Consider the following 15,286-nt stretch of genomic DNA (forward strand, 5'->3'; position numbering starts at 1 on the left):
TTTTCTTTTTTCATTGTAAGATTTAGTTTACTTATTTGCAAGGAAGAGATATATAGAGAGAGGAGAGAGGAGAGAGGAAAGAGGAGAGAGGAGGGGGGGAGGGAGGGAGAGAGAGAGAGAGAGAGAGAGATATTTTCCATCCACTGGTTCACTCTCCAAATGGCTGCAATGGCCAGGGCTGGGCCAGGCCAAAGCCAGGAGCCAGGAGCCTCTTCCACATCTCCCAAGTGGGTGGCAGGGGTCCAAGCACTTGGCCCATCTTCTGCTGCTTTCCCAGGTGCATTATCAGGGAGCTGAATCTAAAATGGAGCAACTGGGACTCAAACCAATGCCCATATGGAATGCCAGCACTGCAGGTGGCAGCTTAACATTCTATATCACAGAGTCAGCCCTGAGCATCTTTTCTGACCACAATGCAATAAAATTAAAAATTGGTAATAAGAAAAACTTTAAAAATACACAAGTATGTGGACATTAAACAACTTACTTGTGAACAACCAATGGATCAAAAAAAATCAAGGAGGAAATAAAAAATTTTTTAAGACCAATTAAAATATAAACATAACATATCAAAACTTATGGGGTATGGCAAAAGCAGTTCTAAGACTGAAGTGTACAGCAATCAATGCTGGCAATAAAAATAACAACCAGAAGGATTTCAAATAAAAAACTTATCACTCAACACAAGGAACTAGAAACACAACAACAAACAAATCCAAAATTGGTAGAAGTAAAGAAATGGTAAGTGAGAATAGGGAGAGAGCTTACTGCTCTAGTCTAGGAGAAGATGGTTTAAAAAAGTGGCGAGACTGTAGTCTCAGGGACAAGTTAGGGAAAAATGGCAGAGGAAATTCCACACAAATAAGAGGGACACTATGAACCTACATGGAGGTTAGAGACATGCACAACTCAACCCCAGCAACCAAGAACCACAGCACCAGCCTTAGAGTATAGTGACCAGCCTTAGCCATTGGTGATGAAACTGTGGAAAGAGCCTTGAGGGAATCCAGCTTGGAGCTCTGAAGGAGATAATGGACATGCCAAAACTGAGGAAAAAAAAAAAGAGAGGGTACGTTTCTCTTTCTCCCCAATCACCTTGCAATGGTGACAAGCAAATAGAGGGTGGGCGCCATTTTGGATATATGTAACAGCTATGCCAGCTCCTGTCTGTGCCCAGCAATCAGCCAAGCAGAGACTCCTGAGTCTGGAGGGGAGAACTGACAGAAGGCAGAGTGCTCATGACTGTGGGAGGCTTGTGTACTGGGACTGAGAAAACACTGGGGCTGTGTAGAGGGCTCAGGGTGTGGCTGGGACTTTGGGCAGTCATTGTGGGAGGCTCCACATGCACAGAGTTCCCTGGTTACCTAGTGAGGCACATTTCTGGGGAATCTGTGCTGACACTGAGGACTGCAGAGATACTTTGTGTGGTCCTTGTGACAGAGCTGATGAATACTATACCCACTGGGGATACTGCTCAGGACTGGTCTCCTTTGAAGGGAGGAGGTGAGCTGATTCTACACCCACAGAGCAGAACACACTTCCCCTCTGATAAAAAAAAGAGGAGATTTACCATGCTTAACCTGGGTGTGTCACCTTAGATACTCCCTTCACCCTGGAGAACTGAACAGAGCTCCCTGGCCAAACCTACCACATGGTCTCTAGATATTCACTGAAAGCAGACACTCTACTCATCCACAGAGGAACAGTCCAATGATAAAATCTCCACAGCAGATAAACAAAAAACAAGAAGAAACCAAGGAGTATCTCTACAAATGCAGAATAACAAATGCACCAATTCAAGAAACAATAAGGAAGACAACATGATGCCCCCAAAAGAACACAACACTTTAATACTAGATTGTGAAGAAAAGACTGAAGAAATGCCAGAAACAGAATTAAAAAATTGATCATAAGATTACTTAGAAGTAACCAGAAGCAAATGCATGAACTAATGAAATCCGTACCTGACACAAAAGAAAATTTTTCCTGTGAAATTGAGATTTTAAAGAGAAATCAAAATGAAATATTGGAAATCAAGAATTCAATAGAAAAAAATATGCAGTGGAAAGCCTTAGGAACAGAATCGGTGAAGCAGAAGAAAGAAAATCTGATTTAGAAGACAAAGCACAGGAAATCATATAGTCACACCAAAAGCAAGAAGAAATTAGAAAACTAAAAAACACTGTTGGAAATCTACAGGATACTATCAAATGATCCAACATATGGGTTTTAGAAGTTCCTGAAGACATGGAAAGAAAGAATGGATTAGAAGGCCTTTTTAGTGAAATAATTTCAGAAAACTTCCCAAATATGGAGAAAGAAAGGGACATCCAAGTACAGGAAGCACATGGAACTCTTGATAGCGATGACCAGAAAAGCTCTTTACCATGAGACATTGCAGTCAACTCTCCACAGAAAACAAAGAAAATGTTCCAAAATAGGCATGCAAGAAACACCAGATTACTTTCAGAGGATCTCCAATTAGACTCACAGCTGACTGCTTATCAGAAATCTTACAGGATAAGAGAGAATGCTGAGATAAATTTAAAGTCTTAAGAGAAAAACACTGTTAACCCAGAATACTGTACCATGCAAAGCTCTCATTTATGAATGAAAGTGAAATAAAGACTTCCATAGCAAACAGAAATTGAAAGAATTTGTCACCACCCATCCAGCCCTGCAGAAGATGCTTTAGGATGTGCTGCACACAGAAAACAGAAGCATGGTCATCAGTATGAAAGACAGTAAAGGGAGAAAATCTCCCAGTAAAAGTAAAAAGGAAATCCATAGTAAATAATAGGAGATTTGTTCTTCTCGTGGTTCCAGTGGGGCGAGAAGGAGAAAGCAGGGAGTGGGGCGGCTGGGCGGTGTGTGTGTGTGTGTGTGTGTGTGTGTGTGTGTGTCCCGCCACGGCTGCTGCCACCGCCGCCTCTGTGCTCGTGGTGTGGAAAGGAGGTGTGAGTCCCAGGGACGAGCTGGCGGCTGCCCCGCTGCAGGAGGGTCGGCGGTGGGAAGGCGATGGCGGATATAGACAAACTCAAGATCGACAGCATCATCCAATGGCTGCTGGAAGTGAGAGGGTCCAAGCCTGGTAAGAATGTTCAGCTACAGGAGAATGAAATCAGAGGACTGTGCTTAAAGTCTCGAGAATCTTTCTCAGTCAGCCTATACTACTAAAACTTGAAGCACCACTCAAAATATGTGGTGACATCCATGGACAATACTATGATTTGCTGCGACTTTTTGAGTACGGTGGTTTCCCGCCAGAAAGCAACTACCTGTTTCTTGGGGACTATGTGGACAGGGGAAAACAGTCGCTGGAGACGATCTGCCTCTTACTGGCCTACAAAATCAAATATCCCGAGAATTTTTTTCTTCTCAGAGGGAACCATGAATGTGCCAGCATCAATAGGACTTACGGATTTTATGATGAATGTAAAAGAAGATACAACATTAAACTATGGAAAACTTTCACAAACTGTTTTAACTGTTTACCGATAGCAGCCATCATGGATGAGAAAATCTTCTGCTGTCACGGAGGTTTATCACCAGATCTTCAATCTATGGAGCAGATTCGGTGAATTATGTGACCAACTGATGTGCCAGATCAAGGTCTTTGTGATCTTTAGTGGTCTGACCCCGATAAAGATGTCTTAGGCTGGGGTGAAAATGACAGAGGCGTGTCCTTCACATTCAGTGCAGAAGTGGTTGCAAAATTTCTCCATAAGCATGATTTGGATCTTATATGTAGAGCCCACCAGGTGGTTGAAGATGGATATGAGTTTTTTGCAAAGAGACAGTTGGTCACTCTTTCTCTGCACCCAACTATTGTGGAGAGTTTGACAATGCAGGTGCCATGATGAGTGTGGATGAAACACTAATGTGTTCCTTTCAGATTTTAAAGCCTGCAGAGAAAAAGAAGCCGAATGCCACGAGACCTGTAACACCTCCACGGGGTATGATCACAAAGCAAGCAAAGAAATAGGTGTCGTTTTGGCACCGCTTAGTCGGGACTTGTAACATAGAGTGTGCAGCCTTTGTTTTGACACTGTAATGTGTACGGTCAGCTTGCCCAGCTAGATCTGTCTGTGGGGGCCCCTCCTTCTGTTTTGGATTTCATGAATGGCGTTTGCTGATTATAACAGCAAATGAAAGACTCCATTCCCCAGAAAAAGTGTTTGTTTAGTTTAGTTTTTTAATTCTCTATTCCTTTTGCAAACAGCTTGAATGACGGTGTTAAAGCTGCACTCCCCGGACAGTTGGTTCTGTCTGAGGGTGAGTGTACAGTTGATCTTGTTTTTTTAACTCAATCCATCCCATGAATAATGTAAATGCTCATTTTCCTTAGGATATAAAGAGCTCCAGGATGCTCTGGATCTGTGCATGTTATTGTCATAAAATGCATTCTGTTGATACAAAAACAATAATCGGAGATTTATGTAAAATGGCAGGGCAAAGTCATTACTTATAAATAGTCACCTTGAATGCAAAAAAGTCTCAATTCTCTAGTTAAAAGACACAAACTGACTGAATGGATTAAAAACCAAAACTCATCTATTTGCTGCCTACAAGAAACACATCTCACAAAGACAGATACACAAAGATTGAAAGTGAAATGATGGAAAAAGATATTCCATGCTAACAGAAACCAAAATAGAATGGTGTAGCCATCCTAATATCAGACAAAATAGACTGTCTATTTGGGAAGGAGGAAGTACAAAAACTGTTAAAAGAGACAAATAAGGGTTCTATGTAATGATTAAGGGATCAATTCAACAGGAAGATATATTATAAATATACATGCACCTAATTACAGGGCACCTGGTTATTCAAAAGAAATGTTAATGGATCCAAAGGGAGACATATACTCTAATACAATTTATAATGGGAGACTTTTACCCCACTTTCAGCAATAGACAGATCAATCAGACAGACAATCAGCAAGGAAACAATAGTTAATTGACACTATAGACTAAAGGGACCTAATGAATATCTATAGAACTTTTCATCCTACAGTTGCAGACCACACATTCTTCTTACCAGTGCATGGAACTTTCTCTAGGAAAGACCTCATGCTAGGCCATAAAGCAAGTTTCAGCAAATTCAAAACAATCGCAACCATACAATGCATCTTCTCTGACCTCAATGGGATAAGGCTGGAAATCAACAACTCCAGAATCTCTAGAACATATTTGAACACATGGAGACTGAACAACATATCAAAACTTATGGGATACAGCAAAAGCAGTATTAAGGGTAAAGTTTATAGAAATTTGTGCCTACATCAAGAAATTAGAAAGGCATCAAATAAATAAGCTATCAGTACATCTCAAGGACCCAGAAAAACAACAGTAAACCAAATCAAAATTAGCAGGAGAAAAGAAATAATTAACGTTAGAGAAGAAACAGACAAAATTAAATAAAAAAACCAACAAAGTTCAGAGAAATGGAGAACTGATTTTTTGAAAAAAATAAAAAAATAAACAATACTGACACAACATAGGCACAACTAACCAAAAAAAATAGGGGGGGGGACCCAAATCAATAGAATTACAGATTAAATGGAAATATAGCAACACATACCACAGAAATAAATAGCATCATCAGAAATTATTACAAAGAACTGTATGCCAACACACTTGGAAACTTAGAAGAAATGGATAGGTTCCTGGACACATAAAACCTACCAAAATTGAGCCATGAAGACATAGAAACTAAACAAGATGGAACTTCAATCAGTAATAAAGAACCTCTCAACAAAGAAAAGCCCAGGACCAGATGGCTTCATTGCTGAATTCTACCAGACATTTAAAGAACAAACTCCAATTCTTCACAAGCTATTCAAAACAATTTAAAGAGGTGAAATCTTCCAAAACTCCTTCTATGAAGCCATCATCACCTTAATTCCTAAATTTGAAAAAGATACAGAAAAGGAGGCTGGCGCCATGGCTCACTAGGCTAATCCTCCACCTAGCGGCGCCGGCACACTGGGTTCTAGTCCCGGTCGGGGCGCCCGATTCTGTCCCAGTTGCCCCTCTTCCAGGCCAGCTCTCTGCTGTGGCCAGAGAGTGCAGTGGAGGATGGCCCAAGTGCTTGGGCCCTGCACCCCATGGGAGACCAGGAAAAGCACCTGGCTCCTGGCTCCTGCCATCGGATCAGCGTGGTGCGCCGGCCGCAGCACGCGGGCCGTGGCGGCCATTGGAGGGTGAACCAATGGCAAAGGAAGACCTTTCTCTCTGTCTCTCTCTCTCTCACTGTCCACTCTGCCTGTAAAAAAAAAAAAAAAAAAAAAAAAAAAAAACAGAAAAGGAGAACAGACCAATTTACCTGATGAACTTAGACACAAAAATCCTCAACAAATTACTAGCCAATCTAATACAACAACACATCAGAAAGATTATTCACCAGACCAAACAAGATTTGTCCCTGGTATGCAGGGATAGTTCAATAATCGCAAATCAATAAATGTGATACATCACATTACCAAACTGAAGACCAAAAACCATATGATTATCTCAATTGATGGAGAGAAAGCATTTGATAAAATGCAATGTCTTTTCATGATGAAAACTTTAAGGAAGTTGGATATAGTAGGAACATTCTTCAACGCAATCAAGGCAATTTATGAAAAACACATGGCCAGTGTCCTATTGAATGGGGAAAAGTTGAAAGCTTTCCCGCTAAGTTCTGGGAAGAGACAAGAATGCCCACTCTCACCACTGCTACGCAATATAGTCCTGGATGTTTTAGCAGGGTCATTAGGCAAGAAAACGAAGTCAAAGGGATACAAATTGGGAGGGAGGAAGTCAAACTATCCCTATTTTCAGATGACATGATTCTATATATAGAAGATCTAAAAGACTCCACTAAGAGACTATTGGAATTCATAGAAGAGTTTGGTAAAGTAGCAAGATATATAATCAAAACAAAAATGAGCAGCCTTTGCATACACAGACAATGCCATGGCTGAGAACTCACAGAAGATTCTGGTAAAGTGACAATATAAGATCAGCACATGAAAATCAAGAACTTCCAAGATCATTCCCATTCACAATAGCTGCAAAAATATTAAATACTTTGGAATAAATTTAAGCAAGCCCAAAAAATATCTGTACTATGAGAATTATAAAACATTAAAAAATGAAAAAGACACAGAAAAATGAAAAAATCTTCCATGTTCATGGATGGAAGAATCAATACCATCAAAATGTCCATACTAATGAAAGCAATTTACAGATTCAATGTGATACAAATCAAAATACCAAGCACATTCTTTTCATATATAGAAAAAATGATGCTAAAATTCATATCGAAGCATAAAAGACCCTGAAGAGCTAAATCAATCTTAAAGAACAAAAAAAAAAAAATATGGAGGCATCACAAAACCAGATTTCAAGACCTAGTATAGGGCTGTTATAATCAAAACAGCCTAGTACTGGCACAGAAACAGACTTGCAGACCAATGGAACAGAATAGAAACTCCAGAAATCAACCATATATCTACAATCAATTTCTCTTTGACAAAGGTGCTAAAATCAATCCCTGGAGCAAGGACAGAGTTTTCAACAAATGGTGCTGGGAATACTGGATCTCCACATGCAGAAGTATGAAGCAAAACCCCTACATTACACCTGACATAAAAATCCATTCAAGTGGATTAAAGACTTAAATATATGACCCGATATCATCAAATTATTAGAGATCATTGGGGAAACTCTACATGACATTGGCAGAGCCAAAGACTTCTTGGAAAAGACCCCAGAAGCACAGGCAATCAAAGCCAAAATTAACAGTTGGGATTACATCAAGCTGAGAAGCTTCTGCACTTTAACAGAATACTCTGCAAAGTGAAGAGGCAACTGACGTAACGGGAGAAAATATTTGCAAACTACTCAACAGGTTAACATTCAGAACCTATAAAGAGCTCAAGAAATTCAACAACAACAAAACAAATAACACAGTTAAGAAATGGGAAAAGGACTTGAACAGATATGTTTCAAGAAAAGAAATTAAAATGGTCAATAGACATATAAGAAAGTGCTCAGAATCACAAGCCATCAGGGAAATGCAAATCAAACCACAGTGAGGTTTCCGTTCACTCCAGTTAGAATGGCTCAGATACAGAAATCAACAAACAACATATGCTGGTGAGGATGTGGGCAAAAAGGTACTCTGGTCCACTTTTGGTGGGAATGAAAACTGATGCAGCCACTGTGGAAGACAATATGCAGATATCTCAGAAATCTGAATATACATTTACTTTATGATCCAGCCATTCCACTTCTGGGAGCTTACCCAAACCAAACCAAATCAGTATATGAAAGAGTTATCTATATCCCCATATTCATTGCAACACAATTCACAATAACTAAGATATGAAATCAACCCAGATGTCCATCAACTGTTGACTGGGTAAAGAAATCATGATATATACACATTATGGAGCATTACTCAACTGTAAAATAAATGAAATCCTCTCTTTTGCAAAAAGATGGTTGCAACTGGAAACCATTATACTTAGTGAAATAAGCCAGTCCCAGAAAGATATCATATGTTATCCCTGATCCAAGGTAACTAATAGAATACTTGAAATGTAATGTGTTGGAGTAAAACAGTCTGCAAATCGATGACTGCTTACAGCCTTTGTCTCTTCTATTGAGGAACAGTGTTTTGTTTTGTATTATTTCTTTTTCATATTATTTGTTGAACTCTTTCACTTAGAATAGGGTTAACTATATGATCATAAGTATACTGAAAATAGATCACTGTAAAAATTAAGAGTGGGAATCTGAGAAGGAGCGGGGGAGGGGTTGGAGTGTGGATAGGAGGGCATATGGGGGAAGTGCCGTTATGCTACTAAATCTGTATATATGAAATATATGAAACTTGTATAACTTAAATAAAATTTTTAAAAGGGTATACAATTTTAACTTGCAGAAAATATTATGCATTTAAAAAGGTGCATAAAAATGTAAGAAATCTTAATTCCGATAAACAGCTCTTTTTAAAAGACCATGACCATTATATTTTGTCTTTACAGATAAAGTTTGAGATACTTTCTAGCTAAACTTCCTAAATCATAAGTCTCCAGAAAAATGTAAATAATAAAAGCATTTGGAAAATAATTGCAAGGTTGAGAGGTACATGCTATATACACAGTACCGTTCCTGTCTAAAGAGCTCAATAAATGTGAGGTTCTGTGATGACTAGCAGTAATAATATTCTCTGACTAGCACTAAAATTAACATGGATGCTGAACACCTAGCTGGACTAGGGAATGAGAATGTCTTCCAAGATCATCCCAAGTGACAATAAAATCATCATTTCTTTCGATCTTGTACCTAAGAAAAACTCTTCAGTAGTTCATCAACAAAGACATATAATGGTTGCTCAGTCTGTTGGCCATGCCAAGATTTGTTTTTAATTCTGTGAGGGAAAACTGGGATATGTAAAACACCTTGCTCTACCTTCTCTGTAAGACACATCTCTTAAGTTTCCTGATATTCTGTATCTATACCATTTTCTCATCCTCCTCCCCTCCCCTATTTTTAAAAAACATGGTTTGGATAGCTTTTGTTGTATCTTTGTAACCACACACAGTCAAATGACTTAAAACCAGATATGACTGCAGTCAAATCACTTTTTCAATACCAAGACTTCTGCTATATCTTTGGTTACACCCCAGCCTCCCATTCCATGCCTGAAAATGAGTCTTCTCTATAAGAACCAGGTCAAGGGGTAGTTGACAGTCTGTATGGGAATGGGGGCTGCAGATTATGGTTTCAGGAGCTAGGTCATGATTTTGCAAACATTTATTCTCATAGCCCTAAGATAGTAGATAAACAAGACATGGTTTATGATACTATTTGTTTTCAAGAAAAGGAAAACAGTAACAAACAGTCACCCATTTCATCTCACTCGCAAAATGATGATTGGCAGTACAGACTGGGCTATTTTTATTTTGTGCATCACCTCACTAGAACATTATTTCCTGTAGATTCTCCACAGGTCACAAACAGGAAGGAAGCATTATTTGATCGGCACAGGTGATCAAATATCTTGCCTCTTATTGTGAGATATTAACATTTAACAGTTTGAAATAAGTAGGCAATATTGAGAAAATGAGAATATCTTATGGATTTTGATTTCCCCTTAAAACAATCAAAATATGGAGGCCATACTGGGTCCATATTCTGCCTACATCTTGGGTCAGGTCGCATTCCACACAGCTCCATTATCCCAGCCTTCTCTGCTGGAATGGACACACATAGGATGTAGAGACTCTTGAGTGTTGAGGCTGACAGTGATCAAAGCAGAAGATCAAAGAATCTTATCATGGTTTTGAAAAACGTGATACCAAAAACATCAAGTAGATTATAGACCCCTTGAAGGAAGATGTCTTATCTCTTCATTATCTTTCTCTCCCACATCCCCAGGTGATGGCGACTGGTTGTATACTTGTATATTGACAGTGTAAACATTCATATTCCACTAAATAAGGGCACAGCAAAGTATTTGTAAATCTTGATCAAAATTCTATTCTCTAGCTGTTTTAATGAAAATATGGAACCCTTAGCATCACATATTCTAACATCTAGTACTAAGACTTAGGATGAACCCCTGCTCCAAACAGACAGACCCTGACTTCATGAGGTCATTCCTTATGTCCATGTTCTAGACACCAAGGTCAAAACTCTAAGTGGGGCAAACACTTGCTGTAGTTTCTCTACAGCTCTGCTGGTCTGTGCTGAAAGTACAGCCTTGACAAAAGAGGAGCAAATATAGATGCTTATGGACATACAAAAGAACAATAGGCACTCATAACAGCTACACACAGGGCTGTGCTCTTGGGCTTAGATCAATTAGGAATACCAAGCAAGAAGAGCTTTGATAGAAAAATAGGTACCTTCAGTTTCCAAAAGAAAGCTCCCTTGGGGGTGGAAATTCATTTGGATTTAGAAATGGTGGTAATCTGCTGCCAGTCCCACCTTTAAAGGGTGAGAAGAATGGAAAAAAAAATTTACTTCGAATATAATTCCTAGAATTCTTAGTATTTCTCCTTTCAGTTAATTTTCACCATACTCTATAGCAACTGGGTTCCAAAGCTGTTATTTTCTGTGTTTATGAGGGTGTAGTCAATGAGTAGGTGGGATAAATTCTAGAGATTTAAAGTACCTAGTAGGGGTGGGTTTTGTGGTACTGTGGATTAAGCAGCTTTGAGTGCTGATTTGAGTCTAGGCACTTCCACTCTTAATCCAATTTCCCACCAATGAGCCTGCAAACATAGTAGATGATGACCAAACACTTGAGTTCCTGCCACCCATGTGGGAGACCCACATGGAGTTTCAGGCACCTGGTCCAGCTCTCCGTTTCCTCCACCTTCCTCTGTCTCTCCCTGTCACTCTGCATTTTAAATAAATAAAAAAAATCTATCTTAAAAAAAGTACTTCACATTTTCTCCCAGCATTTATTTTTCATATCGTTACACTTATCAGCTGGCTCATCTGCTAGTTCCGACCCTTGGCTTTACTGCAGTTTTTATGAATTCATCAATATTTCTCACCCTGTGTTTCCTCTGTCTTTGAAGTAGGCAGATCTTAGTATGTCTGAAGCACTGATTCATACCTCACTCAGTAGTATCCCTCAGACTCTACACTCTGAAGACCCTTATATAAACATCTTTACTGGTTTTATTTAAAAAGCTGATCTATTTTGAAATAATTTCGTTTATAGGTAAAGTATAAGAATTGTACTGTTTCCACGTATACTTATTCAAACCCACTCTTTCTTTCTCCATACATATTTTTACTTGACCCATTTCAAAATAGCTTTTATTGTATCCTGAAGTAAGTGTGAAATCTCTGTAAGGTTACCAAATTCAGGAAATTCAAACTTGATACAATACATAAACCCACAGTCCACATTTCAGTTTAATCAATGATCTTAATAATAACCTTTTTTAGTATTTTTTTTGTTTTCTCTATAATATAGGATCCAGTCCAGGGTCTCCTGTCACTCTTAGTTGCCAAATATCATAGTCTGCTTTAATCTGCAGCAATTTTCAGTCTTTTAAAATGACCTTTATGACTTTGACATTTTCCTTAAACGAATGAATTAATTTTAGAGGTGGAATGAGAGACAGACACATCTCCCATTTGCTGGCTCACTCCCTAAATTCCTGCAAATGTCCAGGGTTGGGCCAACCTGAAACAGGAACCAGGAACTCAACCCAAATCTTCCCCATGGGTATCAGGGACCTAACTCTTGACATCACTTGCTGTCTCCTAGCATCTTTATTGTTGGGAAAGTGTAGTCAGGAGCCAGAGCTGCAAATCTAACCCAGACACTCTGGGTTAGAGTCTTAACCAACGTCTTGACCAGTAGGACAGATGCCCACACCAACATTCAACTTTTTGAATGACACAGCTTGGTTATTCGTATAGCATCTTCCTCCATATTGATTTGTTTGCTGTCTCCTTGTAATTAGACCCAGGTTATACCTCCCCAGCAATATTTCCTCTTTCTTGCTTTTCATTTAAAAAACAGTTTATTATTCTCCAATGAACTGCAAACCAAATTGCTTATGAAAATCATTCTGGGAGATTTTCACACTGCAGGTGATGAGGTCCTACCTCAGTAGATTCTGATTCCACAGGTCTGAGGTGGAGTCTTCGAATCTGTGTCTTTACCAACCCTACCAGGTGATCCTGACATATGTGTGGCAAGGGGTGGGAATCATGAACTATCTTGCTCAGTCATTACATACTGGTTTCTCCTTTGATCTCCTTTTCCTTTGCCATGCACTCTCCCCTGTGCATCAACACTGCCTGGAGGTGTACCTCATCGGTCCAGGAAGACCAAAGTGCCAGAGAAATACTGGCATATTGAAGAGCCCATTTCAATGCACGTGGTCTGTTTTGTGGTTGTGCTTTATGTGCATGGGACTTATATTGTGATAAAATATCAACACACCCTTTTTGTGCAAAAAAATAGAAAGCAATGGAAATTACTCATTACTTAAAGAAAATGAAAGAAAAGAATAATCATTGAGATTTTAAAGATGGAGTAGCTAAGTGAATTGTAAAACATATTTGTGCTTTAGGCTCAAGGTAATCCACTTTAGCTTGCACACCTAGAAAATTGTAGCCCATGTCAGAATTAGGCTTGAATAATCCTAATCATAAATTAGGATTTTAGAAACACAGGTCCTCCCTGTTCCCAACATGTTACTCTGCATGGCCTTTTCAAAATTTAAGTATTAGCATCCTCTAAATCTCTTTATCTTTCATCCCATGCACACCAGACAATCTAAGAGTTATGAGGTGTGACTAGGGATTTTTTTCTGCATCTTTGCACTTCTCCCTCTAGGCATTTGCTCAGTAAAAGGGAATGTTATTCCATTTTTATTTCTGTCCACAGAATAGTGGTGACAGTAGACTGTTTCCCCTGCATACTTTAACTGGCTACCCTTGACTCTGGAGATGTTAGGGAGATGGGTGTTTTCTGCATTTGCCTCCTCACTTATTTGGAGACTCAAATGGGCTGTGATCTCTTTGAAGGCAAGTGGAAGGAAACAGAGAACTGTGAAAGCCCAGACCAGTTCCACAATGGCTATTCATGAACTAAGGAAATGCAATTCCTCTCCCAGGCCAGGGCAAGGGCAGGGTGTGGAGGGGAAGAAGGAGGTGTACCTCCAAACAAGATTTACAGAGATTTAGGACTACTAGAACAAGCCATAACATTTCACATGCATGTTCAGCATCTTATCCCTTTCAAAGCATTTTCATATAATATGTTAACACATCTGATTTTTACAATAGTAAATTAGGCAGTGTTGGAAGGATGAAGCAAGGCTACATAAAAGCTAGTGTCATTTGCTAACACTATTGAATACTTATTAAGCATAGCAATGTACTAAGCATTTTGTTTAACTAGATTTTAATCCTCATAACTGTTTTATAAGGCAGATACAGCACCCATAATCATCCTTATTTCAAACAAGCAGTAAGTCTGACTTAAGTTGAATATCTAGTGGATGATACATTGGGATTTAAAACAGTTTAATTGGCCCTAGAGCCTTAACTTTTTATCTCTGTATCAATCCACCTGCTCTAAAATCATGTTGCCAAGAGTGGCTCTAAACGAGACCTCTCCTGAGAGTGTACTGCTCAGACAATAGATGGAGGCTGGCCAAGTTTTGATGTCACAGTGGAGTTCAAGGCCCACCTCTCTCCCTTTGGAGGCTACTTTTAACATTCAACTCCTCCTCCTGTAATCCACTGCTCAGCTCTCCTAACAGATTGACTTCCTGAAGCTTTCAGCCATATCCATGTTAGTTCAAACACAGGGAATGGCTGGATCATGCCGGACACATTCTGACAGCTCCATCTGGCTTGATCTACAACTGGGACTGTGCAGAGGGACACTGTGTATCTCTGTAGGTCACATAGACAGAAGCCCTGCAGAAGGAATGCAAGGGGGCTAAAATCCAGCTCTTGTTCCACTACCAAGTTTTGTGCACATGAAGACACGAAGTCTTTTGTGCCTGGAAGCATCTTTGCTTAATTAACACAAAACACCTAGAGGCTACCAGTAGTACCTTATCTCCCCAAACTCCACTTACCTACCGCTAATCTCAGTCCTCAAAGAATGTATTCTCTTCAAAGTAACAGTAGGAGGCTGTAATTAATTAATTCCCTCTATGTGATTATTTAGTTTTTAATAATACCTTCCCCTCTCCCATATCTCCTTAACACAGTGAATGAATGTGCCATCAATGGTGAAAAGGTAGGCATTTGCAAGTCCATAGGGGAGATATTATGGATCAGGGACACTAGATTTATCTAGGTCAGTGATTTTCAAACTGAAAATTACATGCCAGTGAGTTGGACAGCTTGTTAAAACAAAGATGCTTTCTGCTCAAGGTATGTGATGTGTATTAATTTATTTAATGTCCAAGGTTGGGGAATATGGAGTGGAAGGCAGAGAGAGAAAAAGAAGAGATAAAGAGATGAGAGATGAGAGATAAAGGGGAGAGGGGAAGAGAGGGAGAGAGAGAATTACAGAATTTTGAGGCTAAATACTGACCCTTTCAAAGTTATACCCCCACTCTACCAGGTACACATGTGAGAAAAAAAGAGGAAAAGGGAGGAAGGCTGGGTATGTTCTGATCCCAAGAGAGTCAACTTAGGACAACTTTTGCAGCAGCATCAATGACTAGTTCCTAGATTTTAAATCACATATTCCTTGGCATTCACCTTCACTAACTGGCACTCTATATAAGTGA

At 39.4% G+C, this 15,286-nt stretch overlaps 1 protein-coding gene and 1 pseudogene across 2 annotated transcripts in view; one reads left to right on the top strand and one right to left on the bottom strand.

The window, feature by feature from the left end:
* The window catches only part of PTPRB (protein tyrosine phosphatase receptor type B), a 141,697-nt gene that overhangs the window by 105,022 nt on the left and 21,389 nt on the right, over positions 1-15,286 (bottom strand). The window lies entirely within an intron of this gene.
* On the top strand, positions 2,970-4,158 carry LOC100342877 (serine/threonine-protein phosphatase PP1-gamma catalytic subunit pseudogene; annotated as a pseudogene).

The sequence above is a fragment of the Oryctolagus cuniculus genome, chromosome 11, assembly GCF_051225735.1.
Source record: "Oryctolagus cuniculus isolate XC-2025 breed Fujian yellow rabbit chromosome 11, ASM5122573v1, whole genome shotgun sequence".
In the NCBI taxonomy this organism is placed as follows: Eukaryota; Metazoa; Chordata; class Mammalia; order Lagomorpha; family Leporidae; genus Oryctolagus; species Oryctolagus cuniculus.